Source organism: Lagenorhynchus albirostris, chromosome 6 (genome assembly GCF_949774975.1).
Source record: "Lagenorhynchus albirostris chromosome 6, mLagAlb1.1, whole genome shotgun sequence".
Taxonomy (NCBI): Eukaryota; Metazoa; Chordata; class Mammalia; order Artiodactyla; family Delphinidae; genus Lagenorhynchus; species Lagenorhynchus albirostris.
The window spans coordinates 80561381-80582213 of NC_083100.1; the positions used below are offsets into that span (position 1 = coordinate 80561381).

General features: G+C 41.2%; 1 protein-coding gene across 2 annotated transcripts in view; it reads right to left on the reverse strand.

Annotated features, from left to right (window-relative positions):
• LYPD6 (LY6/PLAUR domain containing 6) overlaps window positions 1–20833 on the reverse strand; it is a 108665-nt gene that overhangs the window by 28838 nt on the left and 58994 nt on the right. The gene's annotated exons all lie outside the window — the stretch shown is intronic.

Genomic DNA, 20833 nt, shown 5'->3' on the forward strand with positions numbered 1-20833 from the left:
CGCCTGCCAAGGCCCACATCTCCAAGCGTGCTCACAGGTCCTACACACAGTGAAGTATCATGGATGAAGTTAAAACAACCATTTCATTCATTAAAAGAGATTCACCTCTACTTGGCAAGCTTGATTCTTTAGGCCGGATTCGTTTAGAGAAAGTTTTCAAACTTGGAGGGTTCAACTACTTTTTAACCATGAATTTTATGTGTTTAATGCAGAGTTTTCAAATTCTTAAAGTAGTTGACACTTTGTCATACCAACACATTTTACTCATGAAATTGTTCCTTCTTTAGCAAAAAAATTTATGTATTTCTAGGCTTGTTTATGATTAGAAAAAGGACTGAAAGGACAAAGACCAAAATGATGTGGGATTTCAGGTAATTTTGATGTTTTTCTTTTTGCTCAATTTGCATGCTCAAAAATTTTTGATGAGCATGTATTACTTTTATAAAGAGGAAAACAGTTTTTGGAAAAAATCGTTCTTTTCACAAAGTGATTTGACAGAGTAATTTCACTTTTTATGCACAAACAGAAGTCAGCTTTTCACCCAAAGCCAATGAATATAGCCTTAAAAATGCCCATGTCTCTTCTAACATAACAGAATCCATATTTGATAGAATGTTCCCCCCTTCCCTCTTTTGCCACACCCTTCACCAAGTGCCATAGGCCAGGTGCTCTTACAGCAGAATCTGTGCAAGGACTAAAGGTGCTAAGACTTTATACGGGAAGAGCAAGCCCAGGACAACGAGGGTAAAGGAAAAAGAGAAAGAAGGAAAGGGAGAGGGAGAGAGAGAAGGAGGGGAAGACAGACAGACAGACAGAGGTAAAATGAAGCTAGGAAATATAAAGCAATGTGATCCTAGGTTACTATGCAGCTCACCACTTCACATCAAGCCACAGAGAGATAGAGGATTCCAAGGAACAGCTGCACTCAGTGCGGCCCACTGAGCGAGAAGGGAGGGAGAATTTATGTCTTCCTGTCTCTTGTCTCCCATTGATCAAGGTCCACTCCACGAAGAACCCACTCACCTGTATTTCAGCAGCCAGAGTGGAAGGTCAACCCCGTGTGGATGGACCGCTGACCAAGAAAGAGAAAGAAGGTACCAGTCACAGGAATCTGAGATAACACTTGAGGTTTATCTCTAGTGCATGTGCTATTAATCCTAGTAAACACACTTTTTTTTTCTTTAAGGATCTGTTATTTTTATTTTAAAATTTTTTATTGAGATAAAATTCACATAACATAACATTCATCATCTAAAAATAATACAATTCAGTGAGGACTTTTTGTATGTCCATAATATTGTGCAACCATCACCTAGTCTAGAACATTTCCATCACCCCAAAAAGAAATTTTGCACCCATTAGCAGTCATCCCCAATTCCCTCCTCTTCCCACTCCTGGCAACCACTAAGCTACTTTCTGTTGCTATGGATTTGCCTATCGGGAACATTTTGTGTAAAAGGAATCATACAACATATAGTCTTTCACGTCTGGCTTCTTTCACTTAGTATAATGTTTTCAAGGTTCATCCATGCTGTAATGTGAATTCGTACATCATTCTTCTTTATGGTTGAATAATGTTTCACTGTATGGATATACCACTCATCAGCTGATAGACATCTGGGCGGTTTCCACTTTTTGGCTATTGTGAATAATGCTGCTTTTAACATTCATGTACATTTTTTGTGTGGACATATGTTTTCATTTTTCTTGGGTATATACCTAACAGTGGAATTGCTGGGTCTTATAGTAACTATATTTAACTTTTTGCAGAACTGCCAAACGATTTTCCACTGTACCATTTTACGTTCCCATCAGCAAAATTTCTCCACATCCTTATCAACACTTACTTTCATTAAAAAACAATTTTTATTATAGCACCATCCTAGTGAATGTAAAGTGCACTGTGTATTTTTTTTGTTTTTTTTTTTTTTGCGGTGTGTGGGCCTCTCACTGTTGTGGCCTCTCCCATTGCGGAGCACAGGCTCTGGACGCACAGGCTCAGCGGCCATGGCTCACGGGCCCAGCCGCTCCACGGCACGTGGGATCTTCCCGGACCGGGACACGAACCTGTGTCCCCTGCATCGGCAGGCAGACTCTCAACCACTGCGCCACCAGGGAAGCCCCTGTTCATTTCTTAAATTGAATTATTATATTTTTATTGTTGAGTTGTAAGAGTTCTTTCTATATGCTGGACTCTGGACTCTTTTCAGATGTATGATTTGCAACCGTTTTCTCCCTTTCCCTGTGTTGACTTTTCACTTTCTTGATGATGTATTTTGATACACAAAAGTTTTTAATTTTGATGAAGCCCACACATTGCTTGTATAAATAATTCCCTTATACAAGTCAAGCCCAACACAACACAACACACAAAAAAAGATCTGCATAAAATGCACAGTAAAAGAACTTGTCTACTTTATAGTAGCCAGAGCTATTTTCCCACTGCTCTTTTCCATGAGAAAACAGGATGGGCCGGACTATTTATTAATATCACCCAACTGCTTACATTCCTGCAGTAAATCATGAAGCACCACTCACTATATTAGTATTTTCTAGGAACTGAAAAGTGAAAGATGAGTGACATGCATTCACAATTAGTCTAACTGCTACTGAAATATGGGCTCTGCTGATGGGGATGTGTTTTTTCTACACAGATTCTCAGTAGTTGATGGAACTTTAATCCCTAAACCCCACAAATACCATGTTGGACATGCTCAGTGATTTGAAGGGTCTTTTCTAGGACTTTGATGTTTTTCCCTGGAGTCCACTGTGTCTTTGGAATGTTCTAGACATTTAGAAAAGATGTTGTGCTTCCATCTTGTGCACTGCTATTTGAATATGCGCTGAGGACTCGTCCCTGACTACAGCTCTCTTATGAAGTACACTCTCATTTTCACAGCTTTGTGACCTTTCATTTGTTATTTATGAGCTTTTGCAAATCTAATACCACTCTGACAGATTTAATTTGTGCTCTAAATTACCTTTGCATGAGTTAACTCAACTGCTGGTTTTATTCCAATAGATTACTTGCTACACTCTGAAACAGAAAGAAAAAAAAATAGTTCAAGATCTATTAGACTTCCTCCACTTGGGAGAAAGTTGAAAAGAGTTGCATTCTGATTTTTACTCCATGGTACTACATAGTATAAAGGAGGATTTCTAACTCTAGTCAGATTTCTAACTCTATACTAGATAGTATAAAGGAGGATTTCTAACTCTAGTCAGAGAGGCAAAGTGATAGAACCATAACACAGGTCAAGTTTTACAAATCTACATTGTAATGGCTATTTCATATAGAATCCATAAAAAAGAGATTACTCCCAACTCCTTAAACTGGTCACTGGAAGGCAGTGAAGCGCTTCTGGAAGTTACATTGACTACGGTACCCAGTACTAAATGACAATGCCTCGATAGTAAGTCAATATATAAGCAACTGTGAAGTAGAGAACTAATCCCAATCTAAATGCCTTTCAGTGCTACTCACATTAAAATTGGAAATGCCTTAATACAAGAACAAAATGGAATCCTAAAGCCTGAAAGGTCATGACAAATCTTATTTAATTTTCAATATATATAGACTACACTTTGTGCCTTAATGACTTGAAAAAGTTAATCCAGCTCCCAGAAGTATAAACTAAAAGCATGATGTCACAAAACTAAGTCTACTGAAATATATCATTTTGACCACAGTACCCTACCCTTCTCACAGTTTGGGGATTGCTCATAACATGTGGTGGTTTTAAAACATGTCTGCAAATTCATTGACGTGTCACCATTAAGAGGTGGGGTCTACATCTTCTTCCCTTGATTCAGTTGACCAGCTTGTGGTGAAAATGACACTGTGTGACTTTCAAAGCTGGGTCATAGAAAGTGATTCAATTTACACCCAGAGCTCTGGAACACTCATGCGGAAGCCAGGTTAGCAGTCTGAGTGCTCTGAATGCCATGCTGTGAGGAAGCTCAAGTAGTCCAACAGAGCTATTGAGAGTTCAGGAGGAGAGACAGCTGCCCTGCTGGCTGCCAGCTGCTCCAGCCCCCTGCCCTCCCCTCTATCCCAGCTCCAGCCACTGTCTGGTTGCCACTGCATGGAGACTCCAAGTAAGAACTCCCTAGACAAGCCCTTCCCATATTCCTGACCCACAGAAACCATGAGATAAATGAAATAACGGTTACTGCTTTATGCCACTAGGTTTTGTGGTTTGCCTTATCTGGAACATAAGGAACTGGAGCAGGAGATTTAATTAGGAACTACACAGTTCTGCTCATGAAGATAATTCACTTTTCACATTGGTTGCAAGGTACAGAAATCCAAATCAAACAAGCTATAACCAAAACTGAGGGGAAGGGGGTAGGGGGAAGAATTTTACTGTTTCACTTGACTGTCCAGCTTAGACAGCTGGACTTCAACCCTGTTATCAGGCATTTCCATCCCTCAACTCTGCTTTATCCCATCTCTTGCCTTTGTTCTCATTCAGGTCTTCTCAAACTGTGGCCAACAGTAGCTTCAGAAGCATTCCCAGCGAGGCCCTTTCCAAACTGTTCCAGGGAAAGCCTTAAAAAGGAGGGAGGTCCATCCTTGGACCATAACTGGCCAGGGGAGTGTGGCATTCCAATTGGCCAGGGCTGGGCCACTAGCACGTCATTGAGACAAGCACACAGTGTCAACTTCATGGAAATCGCATGGTTTGAGAATATAGGAGACATTGGTTTCCCAAAGGAAAATCTAGGTGTTATCAGCTGAAGAAGAAAAACTGGATGATGGGCTAGCAGAATCACACAGATGTCCACTACAACAAACAACACAGACTTCTAAGTAACCTCATTAGCCTGGAAGTGAAAAATAAAGCTAACAGTAGTTCACGTGGACATTTCTGCAAATGCCAGAAGGTGGGGAGGTTACCTATTGACATGATTTGCTTCTGTAGAAGTGGAATATCACTCCATTACAATGTTCAAATCAAAATATAAGGTTTAAACAATGAAAATACAGGTCAAGTGGGCATATGGAATCAGTTTTGGCCTATACTTTCCCCTTCGTATGGGAATGGTTCTTCTATTGACATACGTCATGTGTTGCTATTGGGAAGCACCTTGTTCTCACATGGTCCATCCTACAGGCCACTGTCATTTGGGCCAGGGTTGGACATCTGATCCAGGCCAAGCCCATCAGAGTTCTTCCTGGTATTTTTCAAGCCAGAATTGGGAAAAGACAATCAGCCCTCTCTGAAACAGAAGCCCCCAAGAAGTAAAACTCAGAAACATGTGTATGTCCTGTTCCTCCCCATGTGGAAGGAGAAGATGAAAATGAAGCTTGCAGGCCAACAGAGACAGAGAGGAGAGATGCAGAGAAGAGCCCAAGCTACATGCAACCCTTGCCTTTTTAGCCAATTTTTAACTCTTCCCTTAGAAGCTTCAGTCTCCATCCAATAAATACCCCTTTTGTCCAAACTAGTTTGAAGTGGCTTTCTGTCCCTTGAAATCAGGAGCCCTGACCAATTCAAGAGTCTTCCAAAAGGGTCCAGACACCAGGTTATATTTTCCTTTGTAACAATTATGCACTTTACAATAATATATCTTTAAGGCCTATCAACTAAAAGGTTAGAGTTGGTTTTTAAAAATGTCAATAATAGAAAACCAAGCAGAGATTATCTCTTTTAGACTTCATAGACACTGATGTTTCATTTCCATAACCTACAGGGTGATAGATTTTTACATATTCCCAATTTAAATTGAGGATCTATTTGCATAAAAATCAGTGCTGTAAAAAAGTGTGTATTTCTTTTTCAGGAACCTCTTGGCAAGGGCTTGAGTTATAGGGGAAAGCTACCTTTCTATTTTGCCCCAATGTGATTTAAAGGTCAAATGCATCAAAAATGCTTCAATTCCTGAAGGATAAATGATGCTGGTTGAGTATGCCTAGCAGTATGTTCACATTTCTAAAAGATGTTGCATTAACTCTCTTCTGCTTGTTGACTGTATGCTTGTTTGCTTCCTCTATCAATTTGAAGGTTCTAGAGAACTGACGAGAAGGCATTTTGAAGTGCAAACAGCCATAAGGGGATAAAGTCAAAGAACTCTCCAGGCAGGAATGGGACACCGGTACATTTCAGCTACAGCCTGCCATTTTTTTTTTACTTGGGAGTAGTGGTTTGGAGAAATTTTTGCTTTTGTGTCTTTTATTAAATGTTTCTCTATGTTTAAAAACGTCGTGTTTTCAATTTATTGTTTTCTAGGAATTTCATCTTAGAAACCTTCCAAAAATGTGAAAGATCAAAATGTACTCAGAAACAATATGATAGTTATAAGTGGATTAAATTGCAAACTCATTTGCTCTTGGGTTCAAAATAACCCAGTTCCAAATCCAACATTTGGATTCCTGGGCATATGCCTTCCACCTCTTGACCAAAAAAGAGTTATCTTGGTACTGTACAGAGGCAGTCTTCTCCGTATTTGCAGTGGTGCGTTCATGTTTCCCCTGCTAATTTAGAGTGTTTCCAAAACTTCAGTAATAATCGGTTATAAAGCTGACACTGCCTGCTGTGAATCCATGGGGAAGTTCTGCAGTGTTTGAGCCAAGTTTTACTGGCAGGGACCATTGCATGGGGTTTGGGGTCACTTTGTTTCGGTTTTAGAGACCTGGTGTGAAGATTCTTTTTGAGACCTTGAGGCCTATTCTTCATATCACTCCTCCCAGTTACCTTTGGCCACTGCCACGCTCGCCCACATTAAGTGATGTCTGCCTCTCCTGTCTCCTCTTTTCATGTTCTCTGAAAGCCAGATGTAAGCAAATGACCCCACATCTCTAACCTCTTCATGAACTATTCCTTCCATTGCTTTATGCATGGACTAAAGCCTGGCTCACAGAGAAAATACCACTTCCTCTTGGACTTCTGTGGTGGAGGGTGCTCATCCTTCCAAGCCCCATGGATCCTGGGGACAGGAGGTCACCAAAATGCCTCTCCTTCCCACTGCAGCCTACAAAACATTGCTCTTTCTCTTCAAACGATTTTCCTCCTCCTCTCAAAGGCTAAACCAACTGCCCTTGTGGCTGTTGTGAAGCGGTTGGACAATATTAATACGGCCCACCATCAACCATTAACAATGACTCAGACTTATCTTGATTCTTACCCAAGATTCAGAAGAACCAACCCATCTTAAATCTTATTTACTGTCTTGCATGGAATAGGGTTTTTCCCAGGATTCCACGAATCCTAATCAAGTTTTTGTCAAAATGGCCTTGAAGACTGTTTCCATTTAGCCATGAATAACTCAAGTTTAAGAAGACTGTGTAACTGCTAGTTTGATAGGTGTGGTGAGCCCCTTCAGGATTTCCTACAGTGTAGGAAAGCCAGCCTGTGCTCTCTCTTCTTGTGGGAAAAATGAAAAAAGGAAAAACAAAAATCAAACAGCCAACATTGAAACAATGGCTTAAGTAAAAACCCTATGACTATATTTTTTTCAAATCACTGGGTTCTTTGTAGCTAACTATAGACGGTCCCCAGTTTACAATGGTTCAACTTAACGATTTTTCCACTTTACAATGGTGCAAAAGTGGTAAGCATTCAGTAGACACTGTATTTCAATTTTGAATTTTGATCTTCTCCCAGGCTTCTGATTGACAGGGCTGGTGATACGCGGTACCATCCTCCCTCCTGATTCTAGGCAGCAGCCGTAGCTCCCATCAGCCATGCCGTCAAACAACCGATACACTTACAGCCATTCTGTATCCAAACTGTTTTCCACTTTAAGTACAGTATTCCAAAAAACTGCATGAGATATTCAACACTTTATTACAAAATAAGCTTTGTGTTAGATGATTTTGCCCAACTGTAGGCTAATGCAAGTGTTCTGTTTAAGGTAGGCTGGGCTCGGCTATATTATGTTCCATAGGTTAGGTGTATTAAATGCATTTTTGACTTAGGATATTTCAACTTATGATAGGTTTTTCAGGACCTAACCCCATAGTAAGTCGAGGAAGACATGTACTAAATCTTAACCAATGTTTCTCATTTAATAAGTAGTATGTTTTTTAAAAGCAAATCTATCTATGCATTCATCCTCCAAGTTTCTGATCAACCAGTATCTTGAGCTACACACAGTATGTCTCTCTCCAGATTGCTCAAAGATCATCAATTTCATTTTCGTGAAAGGGTATTGGGGTCTGCTAAAACTCACAGTGTAAACTATAACTTGACTTTTCAAGAACACAACAAATTAGCACAGTCATTTTGAGGAAGGCAGGATTTTCTCACCCTGGGTTTAAAGGCACAGGAATGTATCAAATGACCCCCTAACTCTATGTCACTGAGGTAGGCATTCTTCCTTTGTCACACACCGTCTTCATTTATAAGTCTCCATAGATAATAGCTACTAAAGTAGTCTACTATTGTAGCAAAACAGACTCTAATAAGATTTTATATAGTACTCATGCAGGCAGAAAAAGATGTAGGAGTTATTAATAAAATAAAATTGTCCTTGATAATAGAAACTTTTTTTGTTTTTGTATCTAAATGAATTCCCTTCTTACTGAGTAGCTTCTTTTGGATAAGGAAATGGAGGTATCTAGACAGACCCTGCTCCCTGACTGCTGACACTGAATTCAGTCATGTGACAGTAAGATTCCTCTCCCCTATTCCTTTTTAATGTTTTCCTATTTCTGTTCCTCAATTGTCCCCCTTGTTTTCTATTTCACTTGTTAACTCATTCATTCATTCATTATCCTCCGTCTAGGTGGGTATAGATAACATTTTCTGTTAGATTGGGTTGGCCAAAAAGTTCGTTCGGATTTTTCTATAAGACGTTACGGAAAAACCCAAATGAACTTTTTGGCCAACCCAATACTTGTTAATAGCTCCAGCTTAACACACAAATTCTCCAACTCTATTAGTAAAATCATTAATGCAAATTCTTAAAAATCTCTTTAAAAAGAGAGATGATGCATCTTTGAGTCACTTAGTCAAGCGTGATCATGGTAAGATGTTGACCTTCTGTTCTTACAACCAAGGCCACTTGTCTGTAAGGTGCCAAGTAGAGGAGCCAGCTAACACAATGACTGCACCAACCCTACACAGGCCCTTTGGGGAGGACGTCACAAGATATTATCAGTGAAACCCAATCAGAGGTCCATATTCCTTCCTACCAACAAAGCAGCTTAACTGGAAAAAGGAAGAAAGGAAGAAATGGACATAGGGATGACCCATTTCATTTTATAAAGATACACTTAACCTCTAGGTTCATAGGAACAATCATTCAAGTATACTAGTAATAGGACACTGGAAATAAGAGGGATTGGAGAAAACAAAAGATGTTAAAAATCCCAAGTGTCTTAGCCAGAGGTGAATTTATCATGTAGTGAAGGGTAAGCCTCAGGGGTCCCTGATTGCATGGGCCTCTGTCAAGACCCTTTCCTAATGTCAGGATTCTAATTCACATACTCTTTTTCTTAAGGAGAGGTCCCCCCTAAAAACTCTGGACCGGCCACCCCTGGCCAGAGTAATACAAAAAGCAACTTTTACCACTCCTAATATTCTTGCTTTTTTTCCTGCCGGGAGTCAGGTTAATAAATAAAAATACGTGCTGTCTGTCATTCTACTCTCAGGGAAAGGACAAAAAGAAAAAGAGGTAAATCCAGCACATTCACAAAGGCAGGCCTTCTCAAAATTGGGGAAGTGGTATTAGAGCTGGAGAAAGCAACCAACCAAGTAACTCCGTCCCTCTTGGCCGGTCCTGCAGCACTGCGTGTGGGCAAACCTCCTAGAACCACTCCATGGGAAAAAGAATGCTAGGGCGCCTCTAAGGCGATGGGGCAATTAAAGTCAAGAGAATTAACATGTGCTTTTTAACTACTTTAAGAAGGGTCAGAGAAACAACATCTTATCACCCAAAAGCAGGGGCAGAGGCACTGGGACTGGAAAGGAGGCCACTCTAAGGGGAGCCACACGGCCACAGCCAGCAGTGGCACGCAGGGCTGACCGGGCACTGGGCAATAGAGCAGAGAGGGTGTTAGTGCCAGCTCCAGAGCCAGGAAGACCCCAGACCCCTCTACCTCCCACCTAGGATTGTTTTGAGGACACACAGATAATGCCTGGATGACTGTGGAGCAGTTCCTAAGGGCACAGGTTCTGGAGCCGGCCCAGGTTAGAATTTTGACTCTGCTCCTGATAGCTGACTGACTGTGGGCAGGTTTCTTAAACTCCTCTCTGTACCTCAGTTTCCTCATCTGCAAAATGGGGGAAATCATACTGCCTATGTCATAGGGCTCTTAGGAGGACTAAAGGAGATAATACACATAAAGCACTTTGAATCATACCTAGCGCATGCCTGCCGGCTAATATAATTCTCCAAATCAGTGTCTAGTGGCCTAGCGAAGCATCCGGTTACTCATTTGGGTCTAGACGCTGGTTCGGAACTGTCTTCTCTCCAGTCTAGAAAGGAGATGTGAAAGGTCTTCAAAAAGGAGCCTATGCAATGTCGTGTTCTATCAGGAGAAATCGAAAGCCCAAGTTGCTTGTCAGATTTTCTAGCTGATCCCAGACTAAGGTCAGCACCCTGCCATGACAATAAAAACAGAGGGCAGGTGAATTACATGAGGCAGGCAGGGGAAGGTCTAGGGCAGGATTTCTCAAATTTGAAAACTGCTTTCTCCTTTAAAGAGAAAACAGGCTCACAGACAGAACCTTTCCTACCCCCACTGTCAACTAATTAACCCGTATTATAATAATTATACTGCTACTCAGATATACACAGATAGAAAACTAGGGTTAAGTTCCTTTAAAGCCCATGTCATAGCTTTAAAGCTAAACAAAAATTGCCAAATATAAATAAAATCACATTCAAATTAAATACAATAATTAAATAAAAGGGAAAATGACATAACAGCATTTTTTGAACATTTACCACAGGGTTGCACATTATGGAATTGCCACTATTTGATCATTCTGCCCTACGAAGGTGGCAATTTCACATAGTTCCACCCAACACGTGTGAGGCACTAAGTGCTGTCTGTATTCCCCACAACACTATGAACTAGGCATTACTACTGCCCCATTTTCCAGATGAGAAAACCGGAGCACCAAGAAATAAGGTCACACATTTTAAAATCTTCTTCAGAACTGGCAGGTGCCCGAGGACTCAGCTGCAGATGCCTAGAGACAAGCAGACACCTCTTCGGGAAGCCTTGACCTAGGAGGCACTTACACACCAGGGGTGGGGTGATGGAGGCAGAGCCAGGCCCAGAAAAGAGTGTGTTCGGGCAACCTTCAGTGAGAGCTAGAAGGACACCAAGTCGGGGACAGCATCTCCTGCTGGAAGGAAGGGGCCACCAAAGACCATCTTGACTTGGTGTCCTCTGGGCTTTGTTCTGGGTGGGGCAAAGGGCTTGACTGGTCCTCCCCGGAAGACAGGCGCTGGCCCTCCTCTGGGATCAACAGTTAAGGTGAATACATGGAGACAGGAAGAGCAGGAGAAAGGATAAAAGGATAAAAGGAGATAAAAGGAGAGAGGGTAAAAGAGAGAGAAAGGGGTTGGTCAAAAAAGTTTCCAAATTCGCTGCATTTTAGAATCACCCGGGATCCTTACAAACTACTGATGCTGGCTCCCACCCACTAGGATGTCACTTATGGGGTGTGACTTTGGTATCGAGATTTTAAAAACCCTCCAGGTGATTCTAATTTGCAGCAACGTTTGGGAAACTTTATCATGCTTCTGCAAGTTGCTGGTAGAAGGAAACAGCCTCCAAATATGTTCCCTTCATCCATGGGCACCCGCAAAGCATGCTGCAAAGTTCCCCGCAGCACTCAATTACGGATCTATGAAGCAGTCCAACGTAACCAGTGTAATTTATTCCGCTAGGTCCCCTCTGTCATTCCTTCCTGGCTGTTCAGAGTACTCAGGATCAGAGAAGTGGGCAGGCTGTGACTTGTAAAATGACCACAGCTTCCCACCTGGTTTCTTCCCTGCTCTGACTCCAAACATGGCAGGCTTCTCTTGGGTTCTTTGGTAATCACTTCCCGAAAGTGGTTTTCATCCTCTTCATGAAGTGATTGTCCCACGTTGCCCTTGAAACGTTCCAGGGTGAAGTGCACGCCACCTTTCGGACTTAGCACACTTCGTTTTTACGACAACAAAACAGAAAATGCCTCGAGGCCTCTCCTGAGACAAACGTACTCTCACAACCATTCCTCTAAAGGGAGCCAGAAAGATGGGTGAGTGTTTGAGAAAGGAAACAAATATGCCAACATTTTCAGAGGTGGCATGGAGTGATGGAAAGAGAATGGCTTTTGCACACTGCAGACTTGAGCTCAAACCCTGGCTCTGCCACAAAGAACCATGGGAACTTGAGCAAGAAAACTGCCCTGTGGTTCAGTCTCTCGTCTGCACTGACACACCTGCCTTCAACTCGTCGGGACCCGCACCCTGACATTTCCACTGTGAGTGACTATGCTTGTGAGGCAAAGACTTGACTTGACTTTGGAGGTGGCAAATTTTCCATCTTTGATTTTCTAGTCACTCGTTCTGATGTGATTCATAGAAAGAAAGCAGGGCTGAGAATAAGGCAAAAAGTAACACAGCTGAGAATAAAGAGGAAGGGTAGTAATACATTCATCCTGATTTCACTCTGTAAAGTGAGGATAACATGCTTCCAATATCAAAACCATACCATCTATGCAGTTGCATTGTACCCTGCCAGGTCTTTCATATGGGTGGAGAAACAAAACCAAGCATATATTGATATATGATATCATATATAGGATATAGGATATTGCTTCTTATCCTATATAAGAATCCTTGCTTCTTATCCTACAAGAAGCAAAGGAACTCGATCAAAGATCTTAAAAGGCCTGGGATTTGATATGAGATGACAGGTTGCTCCAATTCCTGTTTTCATGATTATACGGATCTGAAGCTTCTAGCCAGGCTGTTTGTGCAAAGGAGTCTAATAAGTAGTGATGCTAAGTGCTACAACGATTCTATGTGCACAAGCAAAATCGAGGGTCTAAGTCACACTGTCCAATACGACTTCCTGCAATGCTGGAAATGTTCTACATTGGGGTTGCCCAGTTCAGGAGCCACTAGCCACATGTGCCTGTGGAGCAACTGAAATGTGTGACTGAGGAAGTGAATTTCATTGTATTTAATTGTTATTTAAACTAAATAGCGACATGTGGACCATGGCTACACTATTGGAAAGTGGAGTTCTAAATTAGTGATAAATAAATGAAAACCAGTCACTGAAGTTGTGATCTCTGAACCAATTAGGGCTAGGGTGAAGTAGAACAATGATTACCCAGCTAAGAACCAACACAACAGTGTTAATTACATCAAATCAGAAAATATGGCACAGCTGCTTCTACGGAGGCACTCTTGGCCTTATCATTGGTACAGGGGTCAAAGGGGATAAAAAGGAAATGACATAGACCTAAGGGTCATATTTTCAGGAGTGCCACAAGAAATCACTCTACCTCATTTTTTAGATGATGGCTGAAAATGTTAGCTTATTATGTGACAAGATGTCAATTACTTTATGGGGTATTTTTTTAATCCCAATTTTTACAGATGAGGAAACTTAGGAAGATAAGTCAATTGCTCCATAGTCACCTGGGTAGAAAGTATGGGAGTGGACATTGGAATGCATGCAGTCTGGCTTCATATGCCATGCTTCAAGGACCCATCAGTAATTTAGAAGTTAGAGCGAACAGAAGAATTGCCTTTGAGAGGAGGCTGGCTTGCTGCATGTATCCTGGACATACTAAGACTGTGTCATTTTAGAAGAAACTGGTCATTGCAGCTTTAAGAAGGGTAAAGGAAACCTGGGAACGCTGGGCACAGAATGAGGAGGGTGAAGAGACAGAAGTAAATGTGGAAACCAGGGGCTCCAGGAGACTCACTTTGCCATTTTCCCCAAGCCTTCTCTGAATCCGCTGGTTTCTTTCTAAGTTACTAACATCAATGGCAAGAGTGTGGATGGAGATGTGAAAGACGGCGCAAGTCCTGAGAGAATTAGAGGAAGGAAATGTTTCTATTATACGTTGACATTTGGTCTCTAACTCAGTTTGCTTCATGTGCAAAATCTTATCCTTATGGATCAAAATGTAGGTAAATTTAAGAGGCTACGTCCCCTCTTTCAATCCTCCATTATTACCCATTTTAGAGGCTTCCAAATTTTTGTTTTCTAATTAATGTTGTGAGTAGCATCCTTGCCACTACATCACATGGTCTATTCCCCATTATTTTCTTAGAATAAACTCTTAGACATAGGGAATAAAGGAAATGAAAGGACCCTGGCTTGCACTGGGTGGGCCAGGAATAATGCTGAGGGTTTCCCTTCCCTGGAATTATGTCACGAAGTGATGAGTTAAGCACTTCCTAGGAACCTTTGTTTTCCTCTGCCTGCATGGGGTGTTTCATAACCCCACGCTACTGCAGACTGTATTAACCTCACCAAACAGGCAACTAATTCATTGTTTGGTTCAAAAAATATTTACTGAGGTCATTTCAGCTGTGGCCAAGCATGGGCCAAGCCCTGTGCTAAGCATAGAGGTTCAGATTCGAAGGAGAGTCAGCCCTTATCTTCAAGAAAATCATAATTAAGTAGGAAAGACAGAAACGTAAAAATACAATGGTATATTATTTGAGGATAAGTAGATTTTATTAACACATTTATTCCCTAATAAAGGCAAACATCTTTCTTTTTCAGTTGTGTATCTTTATTTTAAGGTGAACATCTCGATTTCTCAAAGAAAACTGACATATTTTAAACAAAAATAAAACAAAAAAAATTCAAAAAATACGTTAAACCATTACCTGGCTATTTGAAAGATTTTAATGAATGAGAAATCTTTTCATTATAAAATTGTAGAAAGTAAATGTGGGTTTAGGAAATACGGATAGTGAGCATTTTTAAAATATTAATACATATTTAGTAAGTTTTTAAATAAAAATCACATCAAAATTGTACCTCATTCCCACACTCTCAGATTTCTTTTTTGGAACAGTGGCCAAAAACACAAATCAATTTGGGAGAAGAAAACAAAAAATATAATACAATTTTCTTAACTGAACATCTACTGTATCAAAGTTCCACTGCTTATGAAGTCCTAATGCTAGCGATGTAAATTTGTAAAGATACACAAATACAACACCAGCTCTTTCTAGGAAAATTTGGCCATAGTCTCTGGTTGCTGAAGGCCCATCTATATAATATAAACAACTGGCCCTTGCTTGGCCCTGTCCCTAACTCATGCACATCTGCACTAACCTGGTGTGAAGTGTGTTCTCACTATGCTGTAAGGTGTGGCGCACGGACAGGGCCCAGAATTATAGTGGACTTGGCAGTTGTTCCAAACACCTCTTCCCTTCTTCTCCCACAAGCCCACGATCACACTGCAAATCAGTTTCCTGGTACCATTCCAGTCACACAAAGCAGCTGTGTGAACTTCACTTTCCTAATGACCCTGGCCAATCCTTTAACACACACAAATTGAAACTGCTCCATGCCAGTGAGTATTGGGAGAATTTTAACAACCGGATTAAAAGGCCAATCAATTGGTAAACTCCCAGAGGAAGCCCTAATACCAGGGAATAGATTAACTGGTAACTGATTTCAAGAACACATGGAAAGTACAAATCTCAAAGAGATGAGGTGGGAAAGGAGAATAAAATAAGCAGGACTAGAAGAATCTGAGCCATAGAAACTGATTTGGTAAGTCTGTAACAATGCAGAAAGATGATATTCTTTTTTCTAACTCTTTTTTTTTTTTTTGCTAACCAAGTTTCATTTTCCTTTACACATGATAAAATTGGAGCTGGTTTTGCTCTTCATCTGTTTTCTTGCATAATGTTGTGATAAGTAGGAAGGTAGAAAATGTATCCAGAAACTCACACACTTGACCTCCTCCTTCCCCTACCCCAGTCCCGCAGGGGCAAGAAAAGGCTGTGTGACAAGGATGTTACGTTCAGGATTACTGAGTGCTGGGGGATATCTGGAGGACCCAGCTAAGCAGTATGAGATGACTTTTTACATATAAGTTTTTAGCTTAAAAAAAGGAGAAAGTTGACAAAGTATTTTGGCTCCCAAGTATAATGGTGCCCACAACGAAATATGGAATACTTATTTCCTGTTAACTGGGAAAGAGAGCAGAGACACTGCCTGTGTGCAAGACTTCTCCTGGACACTGTATTCACACAGTATACTATTAGAAAAAAGTATACTGTTAGAGAAACAGACTCAGGGAGTCTAGGGTAGAACTAGAAAAGCTGTATTTAAAAAACCAAAGAAATCCAGGTATGGAAACTTTAGGATTAAGTCATGAAAAACATGGATAAATATCATCCCTAACAGCAATCCCCAAAAAAGAAAATTAGCGAATATATCTTTTTTAGAATGACTAATCTTATCAGAGTTAACAAAGGTGAATCAAAACAGTGATTCAAAGAAATATAAATCGGTCACTATAAAACTGGCAAAAACATCTGTTTGATAATACCCTATGTTAGTGAGTATGTGGGCAAAGAGACAATCTCATTTGAGAAGTAAATTAGTTACTCTTTTTTGGAAGGTAATTAAGCAGTATCTATCAATTTTTTAAATGTGCATACTCTTCAACCCCAAAATCCCATTTCCAACAATCCACCTAGCAGATATATGTCAAAAGTGTGCCAAGATGTTATAGGTGAGGATGTTCATGATACCCTAAATATCTAGTAATAGGAGGTAGGTTTATAAATTAAAGTGCAACCTTACAAAGGAATATTGTGTAGCTTTTAAAAAGAGAGAGGATCCATATGATATATTATGAAGAAAAAAAAGCAAGATGCAGATGAGAATGTACACTAAGGTCCTTATGATATTGTGATTTATAGTAAGAAATATATATTTGGTCTTCATCCCCCATTTCCGCACAAAGCTCCTTAAACCCTTGGAATTTCCTAAGTGAAGCAGTGATAAAAAGTGTCTTTTGTTATGGTAATGAGGTAGGCTATCACATCTAGGGATGGGGGCTGGTTGCCAAGAGAACTAACCATGTGATTGGAGGGTTGGGACTCCCTCAACTTCTGGGGAAGGTAAAAGGGCTGAAGGTTGAATCACTTGCAATGGCCAATGGATCAGTAAATCATGTTTAAGCAAGTAGTTTCTGGAAAAAATTAAAAGGGTGAGTTCACAGAGCTTCAGGTTTGGTGCTGGGAGAGTGGTGGGCCTGGAGGTGGCATGGAAGCTCCGTGCCCTTTCCCCATTCCCTGCCCTAAGCATATCTTCCATCTTGCTGTTCCTGAGTTATAAACTTACATAATAAACCGGTATTCTGGTAAGTAAGATGTTTCTTTGAATTCTGTGAGCCACTCAAGCAAATTAATCAAACCCAAAGAGGAAGTGGTTGGAGTCTCCAATCTATAGCCAGTCAGAAGCACAGGTAACAACCTTGACTTGAGATTGGCGTCTAAGGTGCTTGTTGGAGGGGGGACAGTCCTATAGGGCTGAGCCCTTAACGTGTGGGATCTGACGCTATCTCCAGGTACACAGTGTCAGAATTGAGTTAAATCATAGGACACCCTTCTGGTGTCAGAGCACTGCTTGCTGGTGTGGGGAAACACCCACCCTCCGCAGACACATTATAACTGGTGACCAGAACTTTTAGTGCTTTTTGTGTTTCTTAAAAGGAAAGTGCATAAATATATATACATGTGGGCCCTATAAACTTTATTTTCTAAAAAAGATAAACTTCATTTTCTAAAAAGATACCCAAGAGATTATTAATGATTATCTTTGAGGAGACAGCCTTCACTGGAGGAGTGAGGGAAGTTTTCACTTTTGCCAACTAAAAATTCTCTCGTCGTCTGGTTCTACAAGAATGAAATCACTAACCACTGCAGTCACTGACTTTCAACACACCCTGAAAGGAGTTCAGGGTGGAGATCAGGAATGAGGCGCTCTGTGCTCTGGGAAAAACTGGCAGAACAGGACTTCAATAAGTTAGATATTTTCAGAAGAAGATTTTATGAGCCCAATTTCTTGCATCTTCTCATATCTAAAAAAGCACGAAAATCATTAACTGAGACATCTGCTCGTCATGACTAGCAGCAACTTTCTGCCAAAATATGTGCTTGATTTCACATGTGCCCTCTTCACTGAAGTCATACATATACTGACCTCCCCCTCTACCTCTTCAAAGCTGCTCCTCAGAGCTGTCTGAGAGGCTGTCTCCCAGGCTATAGTCCTGATTTGGCCACAAATAAAACTTAACTCACAACTCTCACGTTGTGCATTGTTTTCAGCCAATTTCATTTTATACCTTTCTATACTGTTTACATTTTCTTACCATGTATAAGTAAGTATTCAAGCGCATGCACGGTGCTTTCTGCAAGATATGTTTAATTCCATGTTAGCTTCCCTTACTATCTAGTATATTTCTTAGTCAAATACCTCTACTGTCAATCACTGAGTGAGTCAATTTATTTCAAATTATATCCTCCCCACGCTGCCAACCTACTTACTAGCAAAATGGATTTGGGAAGGCCTATCATAACAGACTCATAGTAAGATACTTAAATAAAAGAAGCAAGTAAAATTCATGGAAAGGAAAGGGAAATAAAAAGCCCAGACAAATGTACTGATTATGATTGAGCAACTAGCACAGCTCCAAGTTTCCCAAAGTAAAAGGTAAAAATGGAAACAGAGTGGGTGATATTACTCTCCTCGTCTGGGAAAAGATTTCCTGCCTATATATGGAAGGTGACTTTTTCACCTGGTGGTGAATTCTAAGAGACATGATGCAAGACACTTTGACAACATCTTGATTTTATGGCCTTCAGCTCTAAAATTTGACCCTGCATCAGAATCACCCAGACGGCTTTTCAAGCACAGATTGTTGGGCCCCAGCCTCAGAGTTTATGATTGAGTAGGTCTGGGGTGGGGCCTGAGACTCCACATTTATTATTTTTTTTTGTGGTACGCAGGCCTCTCACTGTTGTGGTCTCTCCCGTTGCGGAGCACAGGCTCTGGACGCACAGGCTCAGTGGCCATGGCTCACGGGCCCAGCTGCTCCATGGCATGTGGGATCCTCCCGGACCGGGGCACGAACCCATGTCCCCTGCATCGGCAGGCGGACTCTCAACCATTGTGCCACCAGGGAAGCCCTAGAGACTCCACATTTTTAACTGGTTCTAGGTGATGCTGATGCTGCTGTTTGGGGACCACAATTTGTAACACTGGGGTTTTAGGCCAGCCATTCATTCATTAATCTTTAATGGTCAATGACTTCATCGGTAGTTCTACTGATGACCTGGAGATACTCTTTACGTAAGTATTTCAGGAAAACTTTGAAATGTAACCCAGTGAAAGCATTTTTAAAGTTACTGAGGGGCTTCCCTGGTGGTGCAGTGGTTGAGAATCTGCCTGCCAATGCAGGGGACACAGGTTCGAGCCCTGGTCTGGGAGGATCCCACATGCCGCGGAGCAACTGGGCCCGTGAGCCACAGTTCCTGAGCCTGCGCGTCTGGAGCCTGTGCCCCGCAACAAGAGAGGCCGCGATAGTGAGGGGCCCGCGCACCGCGATGAAGAGTGGCCCCCACTTGCCGCAACTAGAGAAAGGCCTCGCACAGAAACGAAGGCCCAACACAACCAAAAATAAATAAATAAATAAATAAAATTTTTTAAAAAAAGCACCAAACAGAGACATTTATAAAAAAAAAAAAAGCTACCAAGGCCCAAATATATGGTTTCTTATGACCTAATCAGAAAACAAAGATGAACTTGAGAATAGCCATAGATATAAATGTATTACACATGCCTTGGCCCTTCTTAATACAAATGTATTCCACATCACCTGACTCTGATACGGCTGATCAGACAGGGTCGGATAATGCAAATTCACGAAATACTGACTCACATTAACAAAAGCTTCATTTTGCCCACGCAGAAGCCTGGTCTCCTGCCAACATCCAAAGTATATTATAATTCAATTCCAAAATCAAGAATCAATGACCTTTAGACAATCTGTGCTCTTTTTTTGTTTTCTCATTGACATGGAGAATGGAGGCTTAACTGTACTAGGAATTAACATAGGACCTTTCTCCTGGAGAGGTAAGAGTTCAAAATACTTTTCAGATAAACAACCTCATGTGTCTTCCAACCTCCCTGGGGGGTGAGTTGCACCTTCCTCACGGCACGGGAATCCTGTCTGAGACCACCGTCTCAGACCCCTACTTCGTTCCTGGTTGTCAAAGCACTTGGCGCCACTGGTGTATTTAATAACTGCACCCAGATACAGATCACACATACACGTACACAAAAATACCCACACACGCTGGCACCAACAACCAGTGTGTTTACCAAGATTAAAAACATATACAAACATACTCAACAGATGCATTTATAAATGTACATGTTGTACTTCAAAAAGAGGAAAAAAAAGGATTTTTAAAAAGCGAAGAGGACTCTGAGATCCATGAATTTCAGTAAGTTTAACTTCTTGTCATAAGTTCTGTTCAAGAAACTTTAAGCACCTACTGTATGCCAAGCCCTGTTTTAGGAGCTGGGAGTAAAAGTTGGACACAAAACCTACTCTGATGTATAATGAAGAGGCACTCATAGAAAAGTAGTTCCAGATGATATTGGGTAAGTTAGGTGTTATCTTAACTGAATAGCTAAAGGGCAACGTCAACACTCAAAGAATGGTCACCTCACCCCTCCTGGGGCTCCCAGGGGGCTGCCTGGAGAAGAAAGCACAGACAAAACCCCATGGATGAGCGGGAAACAGCTGGAATAAAGACAGAGGGGATGGTGAAGGATCCTGGCTAGGCTGCTGGGTGCATATCCAAAATCCAATCACTCCTTCTG